General features: G+C 40.4%; 1 pseudogene; it reads right to left on the bottom strand.

Moving 5' to 3' along the window:
• Positions 1-15,341, bottom strand: part of LOC118635546 — a 71,857-nt pseudogene extending 56,516 nt beyond the window's left edge.
• Between the last annotated feature and the right edge of the window lie 2,318 nt (positions 15,342-17,659).

Raw genomic sequence — 17,659 nt, 5'->3', positions numbered from 1 at the left:
TTGGATCAAATGCCATTCCCTGAAGGTGAGTGTGGGGCCACCGAGCTGCATATTTCTACAACTCAGAAATAATCTATGAGCCTGACTACTGAGTATGTGAGCTTCTTGAAGAAAGGGCCTATATCCTACTCCTCACTCTGTCCCCTATAGTATTTTAGCCCCAGTGACCCCTTGTTTTTGCTCCCCCAAATTAAAATGGCTTTATTATTTATTTATCATTATAAACATAATTCAAGCTCAGTTTAAAATGTTAAAACAGTACAGATTAGTATACTGAAGTAAGGAAAACAGTATCTTAAATTTCACCACTTGGAAATTAATCTGGTTCACAATCTTCCAGACCCTTTTCCATACATAGAATACATAGACACAATTTTAGGCAATTGGAATACACTCTTATGTCCAAATAACATCATTATCATTTCAATAAGCACAGATATCAAAATAGGTATTTATTTATTTGCATTGAATCTAATTGCAATTTGAACAGAAACCTAAAGCTGTTTACAATTCCTGTAACTTCACCTTATTTTTCTAGCTAATCCCCATTTATTTCTCTTCAATCCTCTCCCTCCTCTCTAACCAGGCTCCCCAGCAGCCCTGAGGGGCTGCCTTGGCTGTTGCAGTTGCCAGGGAAAGGAAGAGAAGGAAGGAGGTGCAGGTGGTCAGGCAGCGGGAGGCATGTTCCATGCTGTCACTTCCAGGAGAATTGGCCCTCTTTACTTCTGCCAGGTGGGAGTTGAAGTGACGTCAATCTCCATTTTTATACTGTCTCCTTATTTTTTTTACTCCCTTCACCATTTGCCTCCTTCCTAGGCAGCAGAAGGGAGGTATCTGCAGAGAGCTATCTGCACAATCGTCAAGCTCCTCAGGCGATTCTGATATAGGGGGTACACAGCTACTCTTTGAGCCATGCTGATCTACTCACTGCAGACCAGGTGCAGCTTATGGCTGAATAGGAATCACCTGGGGAGATGGTTAATAATACAAATCCCTGCACCTCATTCCCGGAGATTCTGATTTTGTACAGCTGGGATGTTGCCCGAGACTTTGCGGATTTTTGGTTTGTTTGTTTATTTTTAACAAGGTCCCTAAATGATCCTGATGAGCAGCCAGGTTAGCCCATGCACTACTTCCTGGCTACTCAAAGTGAGGTCCATTGACCAGCATTAGCAGCATCATCACCATCTGGGATCTTGTTAGAAATGCAGAATTTCAGGCCTTACTGTAGACCTATTGAATCAAAGCCTGTATTTTAACAAAAGCCAGAGATGATTAATATTGCACATTAAAGTTTAAGAAGCATTGCTCTACCCCAATGCTACAGAATTGGAAAATTCTTTGTGGGTTAAACTAAAAATATTGTAATTTACTTGATTCCCACCTATTGATCTGTTGGTAGCATTTCACAAAACATATCTACAATTTACAGCAACATTTTCCCATGAGAGAAGTGATAACAGATGCTAAGTTAAAGGAAACTCTCCAACATTTTGAACCTTGGCCTATCTTTGATTTTATGAATGAAATGAAAGAAGTCAAGATTTGCATGAATATTTTAGATTAATGGTTAAAAGTAGATGATATTTTTCTCTTCAGAGTGATTTGACCTCTCACTTCTGAATTACAAAGTTCTTGGTAAAAAAAATTCAAGTTGTCCTAGGTAATATTTGCACCAGCTTAGGCATTGCCAATGTCCAGTCAATAACAACTGCATTTGAGGAGAACAAAAACAGCAATTCAACATTCGTTTTAATCAGTGACCTCATACCTGCCCCACTCCACCCCCGCCAGTTCCTATGGAGCCATCATTCAGGAAAAACTTTGGTTTTCTATGTTGCTTATGAAACCTTTTGACTATAATTGTGACTAGAATTGTGATTCACCTAGATTTGTCCCAGAAAAATCTATCCTTTAGTGTTAGCATGTTGAGCATTCAAATTATTATTTCAAAAGGATACTATAAAGAAATACTTTTTTCTCCCACTTACAGTAGGTCACGGAATTATTTCTCCATTTATTTAGTTTAGATGCAGGGTAAAACCTAAATAAAGTTATTCATTATAAGCTGATCTTCAGGGCCCCATACCTTCCACTTCTAGTTTTGTTTTCTCCTTCGGGGACACCTTTATTCGGTACAGTTTTTAAAGTCTATAACTTCTCGGTGCCTTCTTGCTTGTTTCAAAACTCATTCTCTGGATAATTTCCTAAACCTTTGCAACATTGCTTCTGTTAGGGACGGAAAGCCAATAGGGTGCCCCAAACCTGGGAAAATATTGGCTGACTATAGTGCCAATATAGTGGCTCTATGAGGCCATCAACAAATTAGGCTTCTTTCATCTTCCTGCTCTGCCATTCATAATGTGTAGCTTTTGTTCTTGGGTTTGCAAGATGGCTGCTGTGTCTCCATGAATTGTGTCCATATTTTGTGAAGGAAGAATGCAAAGAGGAAAGGACCATTGTTTTTAGAAGTCTGCCCTTTTTAATAAGCATTCCAGGAAGCCCCTCCCAACAATTTCCACTTATATTTCAGAAGCCTGATCTGGGTCACATGACTACCCCTAGCTGAAATGGAATGTGGGCACATTGCTACCCCGACCCCCAAATTGAAGTTCTGTAACCAGAAAAGAAGGGGAAAATGGATACTAGGTAGGCAGTTAGCAAGACCTGCTACTCTCACTAAATTTAGGTAACTCATAAGATATTTGTATTTGAAGGGGAACAAAGCCTTAAGCCAAATAGAATAGAATTTCAGGCCTTAGCTACTGTGTACTTAGTCTTTGTGTCTAGAGATGAAAAATGTCTGTCACCTCTCAGCTCTCTGCAGAATACGTGCCTGCTCTGTCAGGGTGTAGGTTAGAGCCTGCTTAGAAAAGAAACCACAAACTGTGAAACTTAGGTTACCTTGGCTCAGCCCCAGCTGTGCCCTGCTCTATTTGAGGAAGTGACGTTCTTAATCGAAATCTCTAAAACAGAAAGATCCTCCAAATCCCTGCTTTTATTTTGAGAAGATATTAGAATAATTATCTTGAATAGTGTTTTCTATGGCCAGTTAATTGTTTTTATCTGATTGCAATTCTAATGCAATACCATACAGACTTCATTTTAAAAAATGACATGTATTTGAGAACAGACTGATAGTTGGCGGGGGTGGGGAGGAGACTGGGTAAAAAAGATAAAGGTATTGAGAAGTACAGATTGGTAGTAACAAAATAGTCAGGGATAGGAAATAATAGTCAATAATATTTTAATAATTATGTGTAATGCCTGGTGGGTACTGGAAATATCGAGGGGAACTGAATCATCCCAGCCCAGACCCCAGACATGTGAGGGAAGAAGCCTCCAGATGATTCTAGCCCTTAGCCATTCAAGACACCCCAAACCAGCTGAGGAATCACACATCATGGATCAAAGACAAGCCATCTGCAATGTGGGGATGATTGTCTAACCACTATGTTGTACACCTGAAACTAATACAAAATAATACTAAATGTAACCTATAATTTAAAAAAGAAAAAAATGGCAGGTATTTAAACTAAGAGCTTAATAAATTAAATTCTTACTAAATCTCAGTAATTATTAAGGATACTCTGTCTTTTCTGTCTGGATAGGCCCTTGATCTGGCACTTATGTTCTCTTTGGGGGAGGAGACCCTAAAGGAGAGAAAGATGGATGCTGTCCTGGCCTCACGTGTAGTGTTGAGAGAATGGGAGGCAGGCCCTCAGGGTGAGTAGGCTTGGATATCTGTGGAATATAGTGACTTCGATTTAAATAGCTTTGGTGATCAGGTCTCGAGCTTAAGAGTAAGAGAAACCACAATTTTTTCCCTGACTTTAGAGACTAGAGGGAGAACTGTGAAGGATGACTATAAGAAAGCTCAGTGCTAAGAAGGGCTGGAGGGCTAAGTAGGGTCAGATTGGCAAAGGATGCTTTGTATGACTAAGACAAGGTGCCATGTAGAAAAATATACTGGAAAGGTCTATTAGGAAGTAGTGAGAAATTGCTGAGGCCAGAATTTTAGAAATGAAGTTCAGATCAGATTGTGGGCCAGGATCCCTGTTTCCTGCTCTCCTATAACGTTGAGGGATTTGGGTGGCACTCATGGAGTCTCTAAGAGTCTGTGGGACTTAATGGAATTGTGTTTCCTCACAAGTGCACTGAATATTTAAAGTTTGAGGAAAGGCCACTGTTCAAGTTAGTATTACTGCTTAACAAACCATCCCAAAGTGGTGGTGCAAATAACAACCATCATTTTATTATGCTCAGAGATTTTAGGGGTCAGGAATTCAGAGAAGGCACATTGTGGATGGCTTGTCTTTGATCCACAATGTATGATTCCTCAGCTGGTTTGGGGTGTCTTGAATGGCTGAGGGCTAGAATCATCTGGAGGTTTCTTCCCTCACATGTCTGGGGTCTGGGCTGGGATGATTCAGTGACTGAGCTCAGCAGAACTGAGGACCTACACATGGCCTCTGCATGTAGCTTGGGCTTCTCACTATATGAAGGCTGACTTCTGAGAAGAGCCTCTGGATGATAAGATTGCTCCAAGAAAGGGCAGGCTGCATGGCCTTTTACAATGCAGCCTCAGAAATCACATAGCATCATTTTTACCTTTGTGAAAATGTGTGGTCCACGCATTTATAAGCCTAACTAGATTCAAGACAAGTAATCTTAAAGCAGCCCCCTCTTTTTTTTTTTTTTTAATCCTCACCCGAGGATATTTTTCCATTTTTTGTACAGATAGAGTGGGAGGGAGAGAGGAAGGGAGAGAGAGAGAGAAACATCGACGTGAAGGGACACATCGAGTGGCTGCCACCCGCACGACCAACCAGGGCCGGGGACAAACTGCAACCGAAGTACGTGCCCTTAGCGGGAACCGAACCCGGGTCTCTCGAGACCGCAGGCCGACGCTCTAACCGCTGAGCCAAACTGGCCAGGGCAGTCCCCTCTTGATAAGAGTGTCAAAGAATTTGAGGACTTTAAACAAACAAACAACAAACGCCCACTTCCTGAACTTGGAATCTTGGCTGTATATCTTCTAGCTATTTGACCTTGGGCAAAAGACTCAACTTCTCTGACCTCTACTTTCCTCATCTACCAAACAGTAGGTGCCCATCTTATGAGGTTTGGGTAAGGACTAAATGAAATAAACTTATATTGAAACATCTAGCTCATTGCCTAGAATATAATGTGTTCAATATTGCTTGAGCCTAAATCTGAAGAATGCTTGGGGAATACCAAGCCTGAAGTAGGGGTTTTCTCAGTTACAGAATCGAGAATTTAGTTAAAAGATGTATGTGCTTTTAATGAATACATACTTATTAAATACCTACCACATGCCAGGCATGTCCTCCTGGCCAGGGACATTTCTCATTAAAGATTATCAGACATAATATTTCAGTTGGTTATGGACACAAATATTTTCTAAACATCTTCTCCTACCTCCCATCATAAATACTGCCCAGAAGTGAACTTTTGACTCTGGTTCTTCTCCTGGTCTTGATATTTTATGCATCTGTAGTTCTTTGACAGCTCGACTGGGGCTAAAGAGGCTCAGATGGCCTCAGTTAAATATTTGGAAGTTACTTCTAGCTGTTGGCTGAATCACATTTTTCTCTCCCCATCATGGTCTCACTTCCTGAGATATATATTAGACTGAGCTTCTTCACAGTCTCAGGGTTCCAATGTAACGTCAAGATTAAAAAATGCAAGGCTCCATAAGACCTAAACTCCAGAAGTAGCACAGATTAATTTGTTGATCAAGGCAAGTCACAAAGCTATCCCAGCCTTAAAGGGTAGGGAAATACATTGCCTTTCTTCTTGAAAGGAGTATCAAAGTCACATTGCAGTGGGACATGGACCCAGAGATGTGTGATTCATTGGGAGCCATTATTATTACAATCTACCACCCTTGTTATTTAATTTGATTATTTCAAATTATGAATGGGGCTATATCTAGCCATTTGCATTTCTTCTTTTTTAGATTGTCTTTAGCCATTTTTTTGTATCATGTCTTAGGGTTATCTTACCAATTTTAAATAACTCATATTTGTTGCAAATATTTTTCTCAATTTGTTGATTTACTTTTTATGTTGTGTTTTTATATTTTATATTTTTTCTTTGTCATTTAAAAATTACTTTTAAATTTAAGAAATCTTTCTTCACTCAAAAATCAGATACCTATTCTAGCTTTTATGTAGTTTATTTATGTGTAATTTTAATCTATTAAAGTTAATTTTGGTACATGATATAGTGATAGTTTAATATGATTTTCTTATATAGCTGTCAATTTATACTATACATTCCTTATGGGAAAATCCATCCTTTCCCAAGTAATTTGTAACACCTACTCAATTGTATAAACATACTTATGTATCTCAGAGTATGCTATTGTATTATTTCTTCTGTTTTATTGCTCTCTCTATAAATCTTTTACTGATATCTTATTATTTCAGTTATTTGAAGTTTATAAATAGCTTTAATATCTAGCAGAGCCAACCCACTTTCATTTCACTTAAAAAGTTTTCATGGTTATTTTTGGCTTGTTTATTCTTCCAGATGAACTTTAGAAATATATTATCGAATTAAAATAGATCCTCATGAAATTATGATCAGGACTGTATTACCCTTCGTTTGGGAAGAATGAACATCTTTACAAGATTAAGTCTGCCTAACCAGGAACATGGTATCCAAGTCTTCTCTTATTTCTCTTAATAAAAGAAATATGTATATATTCCAAGCATTTCTTATTATATGTTACTTCTAGGGTAATTTTTAGGTTGTGCTATTTCATTTTCATTATACTTCTATCTGCTTATTACCTAAACTATTGATTTTTTGATAATTACCCTGCATCCAGTCACTTTTTAGAATGTGCTTATTAATTCTAACAGTTTTCCTATTGATTTGCTTGCCTTAACTAGGTGTGCAATCTTAATGTCTGCAACTAATAAAAATTCTTTCTTCGGCCTAAATAGTCATACCTCTTTCTTTGGTTTGTTTAATGTCTTATTGTATTGGCCAGAAATTCCAGAACAATATTAGAACTTGTCTGATTTTTCAAGCAATAGCAAAGAAGTTTTATAACCAGAAACTCATTCCAATGTTTCAAATCTAATTCTGTATAGTATATAATATGTATGTAATATGTCTGGTTTGCCTTTCCCAAGGCCAATCCTGTTGTTTATGTCATTTTACTAAATTTTTTTTATTATTCCTCTGAATATATAGTGAAAAGTATTCACAATCTCTCTGTAAAAAAGCCTATAGTCACATGAAAAGAATTATTAAATATTTCTTTATTTTTCTCTTCTTTCTTTTTCTTTTCACTTACCTATTTCTTGTTTATCAAAACTTCTCATATTTGTGATTTCCCTGGATCACTTCCAAATCTTCCTCATATTTGTTTAGCTACTGAATGTGGAAATGGACCACATCTTTTGAGAAGGGGTTTACTCTTATGACTAATTGAAGGCTTAGTTCACAGTTCTTACTAGTTATAATTTCAGTATTTTTCCTGTTTTCTAGTGTATATTGCTCAGCCTTTTATTTGTTATGGAAATTAAGTCTTTATCTGACATAAAATCACATCTGATTCAACTGACATTTACTTCCCAGTGACAAACAGGCTTATTACCAAAAGCTGTCCTTAGACCCAGGGTCCTTCTTTTACCTCACTTCTCTGGATTTTACTTTTTACAGCAAAGCTTCCCTAAAGGTTAGTTTATACTTTTTGTCTCCACTTCCTCAGCTCATATTCTCTCTTTACCCCATTTCAGTCTGGGTTAAGTCTTTTGTCCCCATTGTGCCACTGGAATTTCTCTTATCATGGACACATTCATCTCTACTTTGCTGAACCCCATGATCAATTCGCAGCCCTCATCCTACCCATCATTTTAGCAGCATCAGAAACTGTCATAATGCTCTCTTTCCCAGTTGCTTCAAGGGCTCCACACACTCTTCCGAATTTTGTCCTACCTCCCTGGCTGCTCCCTCTCTGTCTCATTTGCTAGTTCTCCTCCACTTCCAGACTTTTAAAAATAATCATAGTAAAATATATACAACATGACATTTAGCATTTTAACCATTTTAAGAGTACAATCAGTAGCATTAAGTACATTCTCAGTGTTGTGCAACCATCACTACTATCCATTTTTAGAATATTTTCATCACCCTAACAGAAATTCTGTACCCATTACATAATAACTCCTCATTCCTGACTCTCCCCAGCCTCTGGTAACCACTATTCTAGGTACTTCATATAAATGAAATAATATATATTCTTTTGTGTCTGGCCTTTTTCACTTAGCACAATTTCTTCAAGGTTCATCCATGTTTTAACATGTATCAGAACTCCTTTTTATAATCAAATATTTTTTTCATATTTTGTTTATTCACTGATCTGTTCATGGATATTTGCATTTGAGTTGTTCCAAACTTTTGGCTATTATAAATAATGCTGCTATGAATATTGGTTACAACTATTTGTTTGAATTTCTGCTTTCAATTCATTTGGGTATATCCTAGGAGTTAAATTGCTGGATCATGTAGTAACTCTGTGTAAATTTTTGAGGAACTGCCAAATGGTTTTTGGCAGAGGCTACACCATTTTACATTCCATTCCCATCAGCAATGCAGTCTTTTTTTTTTTTTTAAGGGTTCCAATTTCTCCACATCCTTGGCAGCATTTGTTAATTTCCTTTTGTTTGATATTGCTATCTTAATAGGTGTAAAGTGGTATCTCACTGTAGTTTTGATTTGTATTTCCCTAATGACTATGACCATTTTTGAATTGGGTCATTTGTTTGTTTGTTTTTGGTTATTGAGTTGTAGAAGTTTTTTTATTTTTCTGGATATTAATCTCTTATTAGACATATGATTTGCAGACATTTTTTAAACTTTCTATGGGTTGCCTTTTCACTCTCTTTCTTGATAGTGTCCTTTGATGCACAAAAGTTTTAAGTTTTGATGAAGCCCCATTTAACAATTTTTTCTTTTGTTGCTTGTGCTTTTGGTGTCATATCCAAAAAATTACTGCTAAATTCAATGTTATGAAGACTTTCTCCTATGTTTTCTTATAAGTGTCTTATAGTTTTACCCTTTAAGTTTAGGCTTTGGGTTTACTTTAATTTTTATATATGGTATAAGACAAGCATCCAAACTCATTCTTTTACACGTATATATCCAGTTTTATTCCGGCATCTTTTTGACTTAAAATATTACAACATGCTTTGGCACATTCTTTATTCTACCGCTCCTCTTGTCCTTTATATCTAGATAACCTCCCTTGGCATTCTAATCCAGTCTTCTGGCTTTAAAAGCATCTACATACTGATGTTTTCTGGATTCTATCCCCAGCCTAGATTTTTCTCCTTGAACTCTAGATTCATACATGCAAGTTGTTACATATTCTTCTATAACTTCAGACTCATATATGAATTCTACACTTCCAATTTGGGCATTAAAATACTAATGTGTCCAAAAATTAACTTATTACCCTCTTCCTCTTCCCAAATCTTTTCACCTATTTCTGAAAGACTACCACAATTACTCCAGTTGCTTAAACCACAAACTAAGGTGTAATCCTTTATTTCCCTCTTTCTCTTACATCCCACATATAATCCATCAGGAAATCCTGTGGACTCTATTTTCTAAGTATAATCTAAATCCAACCACTTCTTACTTCTCTGCTATGACTTCCATAGTTCAAGACCCTACCTTCTCTTGCTAGAATTATGCAGGGACCTCATAATGGTCTTCCTGCATCCACTCTTAAAATCCTATACTTGATTCTTCACATAGCAGCCAGAGTAACTCTTTAAACCTGTAAATCAGATCACATTATTTTCTTGCTTGAAATTCCCCAGGGGCTTGTTATCATGGTCAGAATGGAAAGTAAATCCTTACTGTGGCCCAAGAGCCCTGGTTCCAGTTATTATTGCTGTATAGTAAATCACTTCAAAACTTAGTGGCTTAAAACCACAACCATTTTATGACACTTTAGAAACTTGGTAGGTGTTAGCTCCTTGGTTCTTTTGCATTATCATGGAATCAACTGAGGTCACTCAGGGGGACTCAGCTAGAGAATAAAGTGATCTGGCAGGTCCAAGACAGTTTTATTCACATGTCAGGCTCCTTGGTGGGGTGACTAGAAGACTGGTCTTAGTTGCAACTCTGAGTGGAATGCCTATATATGGCCTCTCCTGTATGTCAGGCTCAGGATAGTTGAAGCGAGTATCCAAGAGACCAAGTGAAAGTTGCATGGTCTTTTTATGACCTCACCTTGGAAGGCATCAATTCCACAGTACATTATTGGTTGCAGCAGTCAAAGCCCACCAGATCAAGAGGAAGGAACTGCCCTGACTGGTTTGCTCAGCAGTTAGAGTGTCATCCTGCGGACCAGAGAGTCCTGGGTTCAGTTCCCGCTAAGGGCATATACCTTGGTTGCAGTTTTTCCCCGGCCCTGGTTGGGTCATGCGGGTGGCAGCTACTCGATGTGTCCCTTTTACTTTGATCTTTCTCTCTTTCTCTCTCTCCCTTCCACTCTATCTGAACAAAAAATGGAAAAATGTGTTCGGGTGAGGATAAAAAAATTTACAAAAAAGAGGAGGGAACTTAGACTCCACTTCTCAATGAGAGGAATGTCAAAGAATTTGTGGCCATTTTAAACAACTATCACAGTGCTGTGTGACCTAGCTCTTATGATGTATCTGACCTCATCTCCAGCTTTTCTCTGCCTTGCTCACTGTTTGAATCACACTGGAACACTCCAAGGTGGCTTGTGCTTCAGAGTTTTTATTCTTGTTGTTCTCTCTGCCTTGAATATTTTTTTCTTCAAATCCTTGAAAAGCTTACTCCTTCATTTCATTCAGATCTCTGCTCAAATGTTCCCTTCTTATAAAGCCTTCCCTGGCTACTTGTCTGAAACAGCACCTCCCCTCAATGACTATTTCCTTACCTTCTGTTATTTTCTTCACAGACACACTCAATCCTGTATTTTATGTATATATTTTAATCATTTTTTTAAGTTGCCTATCAGTATCACATTCACCAGCATATAGGCTCTATGAGGACAAAAATTCAAACTGATGTGTTCACTTGTGCATTTAGCACCTTGAACAGAGATGGACACAGAGTTGCTTCATCCTACTTGTTAAATGAATGATTGCATTCACTTGCATGTTTTCCATTTTCTCTTATAATCCTTCTTTTTCAGTTCACTGAGGAAACAATGTATTTCCAATCTTTGTCTTTGGGGGACGTTTTCTACCACTGTAGCTCTTTATCAACTGGCAAGCATTTATTTTTGAAATATTTCTGTTGCATCCATTAAAGTTTTGGACAAATCCTGTATTTGAGCAGCAGAGTCTATTTCTCTGGCTTTGATTTGTTTTTCAGTTTGTGCTTCTTCATTAAACCCCAGCTAGATAATAACTTTGAATTTTCTATGTGCCAAGTAAAAACCTGAAAGTGATTAAAATTTTTTCCACTAGAAATATGTTTAAAAAATAAAACAGTATGGTAATTGCTTACATAAGACTGTGTTAGTCTCAATTAAGTTGCCTCAGGCCCTGCTATAGCATGTGCTTTCTCTTACCTGAAGAATCTTAGGAAAGAATGCATATATTTACATCCTATCTAATTCCAGCAAAGGATTTGAGGCAGAATATATTCACAATAGGAGACACTTAGTAAATTAGGGCAATGCAAAATAAAGTTCCAAAAAGTAAAGTAATTATTTGTCTTCATAGAAACATGCCAGTTATTACATTGAAATGTGAAAAAAGATGTTTGCAATAGGATTTTTTTGGGGGAGGAATTGTAAAAGTGCCATTTGGGTGTTTTAATTACAGGAGAAAGACAATAATAGAAATGAATCTATCTGTGTTCTGATAGATTAGGCTATAAATGGAGTACACTGATTTTTTTTAAAAAAAAGGTTTGGGAAATATTGGGCCTTTCAAGGGATTTTGGGATATCCTTATTTACTTATTTTCTGTAGATCAATTGACATTTTTATTAGCCTTCTGCAAATTAGCATTCTGAATATTCTGAATGTTACCTTTGGATCCAATATATTTTATTGTCTGTACCAACATTTGTAATTATATTGTATGAGTCTTTATTGAGTGCTTGCTTTGTGCCTAATTTTTGGCTATTGCTCTATTTATGGATTGAGGCAACAAATTAAAAGAAAATTTAATAAAAATGCCATCGTGTCAGAAATGTTTGCAATGCATTTTGTTCAACTACAATTTGGTGGACACTTATTGTATGAGTCACAAACTCAAGTATGACCACGCAGATAAATTAGTGAAGCAGGGAAAGTGTATGAAAAGTCAATTGCCAGAAATTTAAGCAAGATTTCTTTATTTTTATTTAAATATATAAAGAGATAATATAATAAACACAGATATACAAATGAAGATCATGTTTTACCATATACCCAAGGAAATGTTAATTGAAAATAGACATAGTTATTATTAATTCTTTTATTTCATGTTTCGTTACTCTTTTGATTTGGAACTGAAAAACAGATACCTTAACTTCTGTGAAAACATGAAGTGTCAGGTCTTATATTTCACATTGTGAGGTGCCGGCTAGAATTCAGCCTTGAATCTTCTAACTTATTTTGATATTTAACTGAATTCAGTTTCATAACAGAAAGAAGCTCTTCATAAATTGATAATTCACTTTAGACACGGATAGGATCATTGTACAGTGTTCTTATATTTAGGACAAATAAATGTCATTATTTCACTTTTAGTATTATATTGCATTGCAGTTCAATAACTTTCTATCGAGCTCCCAATTCACACTATCAATGCTAGTTAAGGAAGATGAATTGAACAATGCTAGCTTATTTTTTTAAAGTTTCAGATAAAAAAACATATTTGGAATTTGGGATTCAATTTCACGCTTTTGGGAATGTACCTCTGGCTCTGGCATTCACTTTTTTAAATAAAAGAAAGTAGGTAAGATTATTCTCTGACAAATGAAATTACCAAAAATCCATTTTTGTGTGATTAGTGAATAAAACAAATGCCTCCATTTGCTAATGCCTTTAGTGAGAAATGTTCAAAATATGTGGGAGGGTCATAACGTTAAGTCTGTGATCCAATTTCTGCTGCTAGGTTGAAATGGGCATTTTTCTTTGGGTGACATGAAACAGAGGATGTAATCATTTTCAAAAAACCATTCAAAACCCACTCATGATTAAAACAAAACTTTCAGCAAACTGGAAACTATTGAAGCAATACAGATCTTCTTGCCCCTGCAGTTCTCTAATATCATTAAATATGCTGGTGACATCATTACATATTAATGATGCATCATCCATCCTGCTGACCATTACTCTTTCAGATGTTGTAACTACTTTGTTAATGGTGGTCACAAATGAAAGACTTGCTTAGAGTATGCAAGAAAATGTGAATAAGCTATTTTCTGGCCATGTTAAATTTACCATCCAGAATTTTATAGTGCAAAAGTAGAACAGCATATCAATCAATCATGTCTTTTCTTGAACTCTTTAGGCCATCTTCACTGTATTCCTAGTGATAGAAGAAGTAAACTGCCATTTTAGAAAAAGCAAGTATCCAGGAGATAACCAGGCCCTTTTGCTTTCTACTTCTGTAAGCTGCTTACCGCTCTCACATCTAAAGAATGTCCACCCAGCCCACTAAAAAGCTAGGCATGCCCTACAACTCGGGGCCCAGAATTTGGAGACTGCCTCCTCTGGGTCCACATGTGTGAATAAAGGAACCTCTTCGCTTCCTCTGGTGTTCTGTCTGAGTCTTTTCCGTAACATTTGATTCCCTGACCAGGAAACTACTCACATGAGCAGGCAATTGCCACTCGTGAGGTGGCCCTGTGGGTGCTCCATGGAGCCCTGTGACAGAGGGAAGTGTGTATCCCGGCCATTTTGGGTCCCTGCACATTCCGGGCTCTATGGCCAGCTGTTGGAGAGGTTCACACCCCACCCAGGCTGCCGGGGGAAACAAATGGGTCCAGCTTCAGGGACTGCACAGCTTCAGGACTGGTGAGTGCCCCTGGGGCCAGAAGCCCGAGTATAGGCCCACCCTTGAGGTGGAAGGAGAGACTGATCACCTCTCAGGACTTCTGGCCACCATGTAGGGCAAGCCCTAACGGGAGGGAATGTTTAAACTTGTTTGAATGTCAGTGTGTGAATGAGTGTGAATGTCTGTGTGGTTCCACCGGTGCAAACCTATGGATTCTGAGTGGGCCCCAACCTGAGGTACCGTGGTGCCCTCATACGGCTCAGGGCAGTATCAGGATCTGGGGGACACAGTCCCTCCCTGTGAACCTGATCTGAGTCAGGGGTTTGTACTGACCTGCCAAAGCTAAGAGGTACCTAAATCCCCACGAGGGGAGCAGCCAGGCGGGCGAACTGAAAATCCCCACCCCTTGTCTGTCTGTGCCGTTATGGGAGGAGAAACCGTGGGAGGAGGCCCATCAACAGTACTTGACTGTGTGTTGCAGAATTTTGATCAATTCCGGGGCAAGGATCCGAGCATGACCTTGAGCCAATTGGAAACTTTCTGTTCAGCCAAATGGCCTAGTTTTGGGGTAGGCTGGCCCCCTAAGGGAACCCTCAACCTAGGAATCATATGGGCAGTACATCTGATAGTAACAGGGAGGCCAGGACACCCAGACCAGTACATCTACATAGATAGATGGCAGGAACTAGCTCAGGACATGCCCAAGTGGCTCCAACGCTGTGCTGGGCAGAAAGTGAAATTGGCAGGGGTAACTGGAACAAAGAAAAAGACCTCACCTTGCCAAATGCAGGCAGTCCCTGCCCACGTCCTCATGGCTCAATCTGAAGAGGTGGACCAACCCCCTGTTCTCAAAGGCGACCCAGGGGAAGAATCACCCATCCACTTACCCACCCTCATATGTACCTGAGATGGTCCCCCATGCTCCCAAAATTGATACTACACCACCATGTGTCTTGCCAGCACCAGCCCCAGAATCACCCCCAACCTCCCCGGTCTCAACAAGGGGCTGGCAATGGCAGCCACTCCAGATGCCTCTCAGGGAGACCCAGGCCCCACCACAAATTGGGCCAGATGGTACCAAGCAGCCGGACGAACCATCATTTATTACCAACCATTCACCCCCACTGACCTCTTAAACTGGAAGCACCATACTCCGTCCTACTCAGAGAAACCCCAGGCCCTGACTGACCTTATGGAGTTCATCATGTAGACACATTGTCCCACCTGGTACGACTGCTGATAGCTACTCCTCATCCCTGGTTCAAACACTTGACGGACGGAAGGCGCAATTCTCCAGGAAGCCCACTGATATCTAGAGACCATGGTGCCCATGGGCACTTTAGACCCAGCCCAATGGGCAAGAGCAGCAGCACCTGAGGCCCAACCTGACTGGAACCACCACTCAGAAGAAGGGAGGGCCGCACTTCAGAGATACAGGGATGCCCTTCTCTGCAGAATCTGGGCAGGGGCCTAACAGCCTACTAAGATGTCAAAGGTAGCTAATGTGACTCAGCGGCCTGATGAATGCCCTGGGGATTTTTACAAATGTCTGTGTGAGGCCTATCAGAGATATACCCCATTCGATCCTGAAGGGCCAGACAACCAGAGAATGATCAACATGGCGTTCATCTCCTGGACATCAGGAAGAAGCTTCAGAAACTCAAGGGCTTTGCCAGAATGAACATAAGCCAACTAAGAGATTGCCAACAAGGTGTACAATAACAGAGAGGAGGCGGCCGAGCGGGAGGCTGGAAAAAGAATGGATAAATAGGGAGCCCTCCTAGCAGCCCCCCTAGGAAAGCCCCTGTACCCAGGAAAGGCCAGCGGCCAGAAGGGAAAACAACCCTACACACTGGAGAGTGGAACCACACCCATGTGCTACTGCAAAGAAAGGGGACACTGGAAAGGGAATGTCCCAACCGAAAGAAGAAAAGGCAGGCCGATAGGCAATCAGGACCTGAGACCCGGGCGCCTACCATCCTCATCCTGACAGACCTAAACTCGGACTAGGGGAGACCAGGCTCAATACACCTTGGCCCCCATGAGCCCATGGTCCAAATGACGGAAGGGGGCCAAACCTTCCCCTTTTGGTAGATACTGGGGCAGAGCATTCAGTAGTAACAACCAGGGTTGCACCTCCCTCAGGCACAAGATCTGTCATTGGTGCCACCGGACAGCCTAGTGGCCTGAGACAGTTTGGTCAACCTTGAACTGTAGAACTCGGGGACCACCAGGTAAAGCACAAATTTCTATACATGTCAGAGTGCCTGGTTTTGCTCCTGGGATGTGACCTGCTTTCTAAGCTAGGAGCCCAGATCTCCTTTCACCCATCGGGAGAGGCTCACTTATAAGTTGGCACCCCACACCTCATAGCAGTCTTAGTTCCCCAGGAAGAATTATATCGACTATATAAGGAAGCAGAGGAAGGCCAATGGGAGCCAACAGAGTGAAGGGGGATTGACTTTCAAAAGAGATACCCAAAGGACTGGGCAGAAGACAAGCCACCAGGATTGGCAGGAAACCATCTGCCTATAATTATAGAACTGAAGCCGGGAGCTGGACCAAAACAGATCAGCTAGTACCCCATCCCCAGGAAGGCCAGGTTAGGCATCACAGAGGTAATCCAGAAGCATCTGAGGGAAGGTATACTTGCCCCATGCCAGTTCCCCTGAAACACTCTCTTGCTGCCAGTGAAGAAGCCACATGGGAGTGGGTACAGGCCAGAACAGGACCTGCGAGCAGTTAATGAGGCAAAAATCACACTGCACCTTATGGTACCGAACCCATACACGCTCCTCAGCCAACTCCAACCGGGGGTGGCCCAATTCACCTGTTTGGACTTGAAGGACGCCTTTTTCTGCCTCCGACTTGCGAAGGCGAGCCAACCACTCTTGCTTTCGAATGGGAAGACCCCCACACTGCGGCAAACACCAAAAGACCTGGACCAATTTGCCACAGGGATTTAAGAATTCACCCACTCTCTTCAAAGAGGCCCTGGCTAGAAACTTAAAACCGTTTACTGATACATAAATGGACCTAGTGCTGCTACAACATGTAGATGATCTCCTACTAGCCATGCCCACATTAGACAGGTGCTGGGAAGGTACCTGCCAGCGCCTTGAACTGCTGACAAAGGCAGGTACCAGGCCTCGTGGGAGAAAGCACAGCTATGCCAGGCCCAGGTAAGATATCTGGGATTCCTCACTTCCCAAGGGAAACGGGTCCTGGGCCAGGAAAGGAAGCAGGTCATAATGGCCCTACCAACTCCAGCCACACGGAGGGAACTTTGATTGTTCCTAGGGGCGTCCGGGTTCTGCTGAATCTGGATACCAGGATATGCAGCATTAGCCAAACCACTTTACTAAGTGCTAAAAGGCCCAGACACAGCACCCCTCTAATGAGAAGCTGAACAGGAGAAAACCTTCTAGGCTATAGAAGATCATCTTGGGCGCACGCCGGCCCTAGGGCTGCCAGACCCCAATTGGCCTTTCAACATCTACATGAATGAAAAGGAGAAAATAGCATTAGGGGTCCTTATGCACAACCAATGAGACTATGGCAAAGGCCAGTTGCATACCTGTCTAAGCAACTGGACAATGTAGCAGCAGGCTGGCCGCCCTGCCTAAGGGCCATAGCTGCAG

The sequence above is a fragment of the Molossus molossus genome, unplaced genomic scaffold, assembly GCF_014108415.1.
Source record: "Molossus molossus isolate mMolMol1 unplaced genomic scaffold, mMolMol1.p scaffold_m16_p_2, whole genome shotgun sequence".
Lineage (NCBI taxonomy): Eukaryota > Metazoa > Chordata > Mammalia > Chiroptera > Molossidae > Molossus > Molossus molossus.
This window is presented reverse-complemented; position numbering and strand designations above follow the sequence as displayed.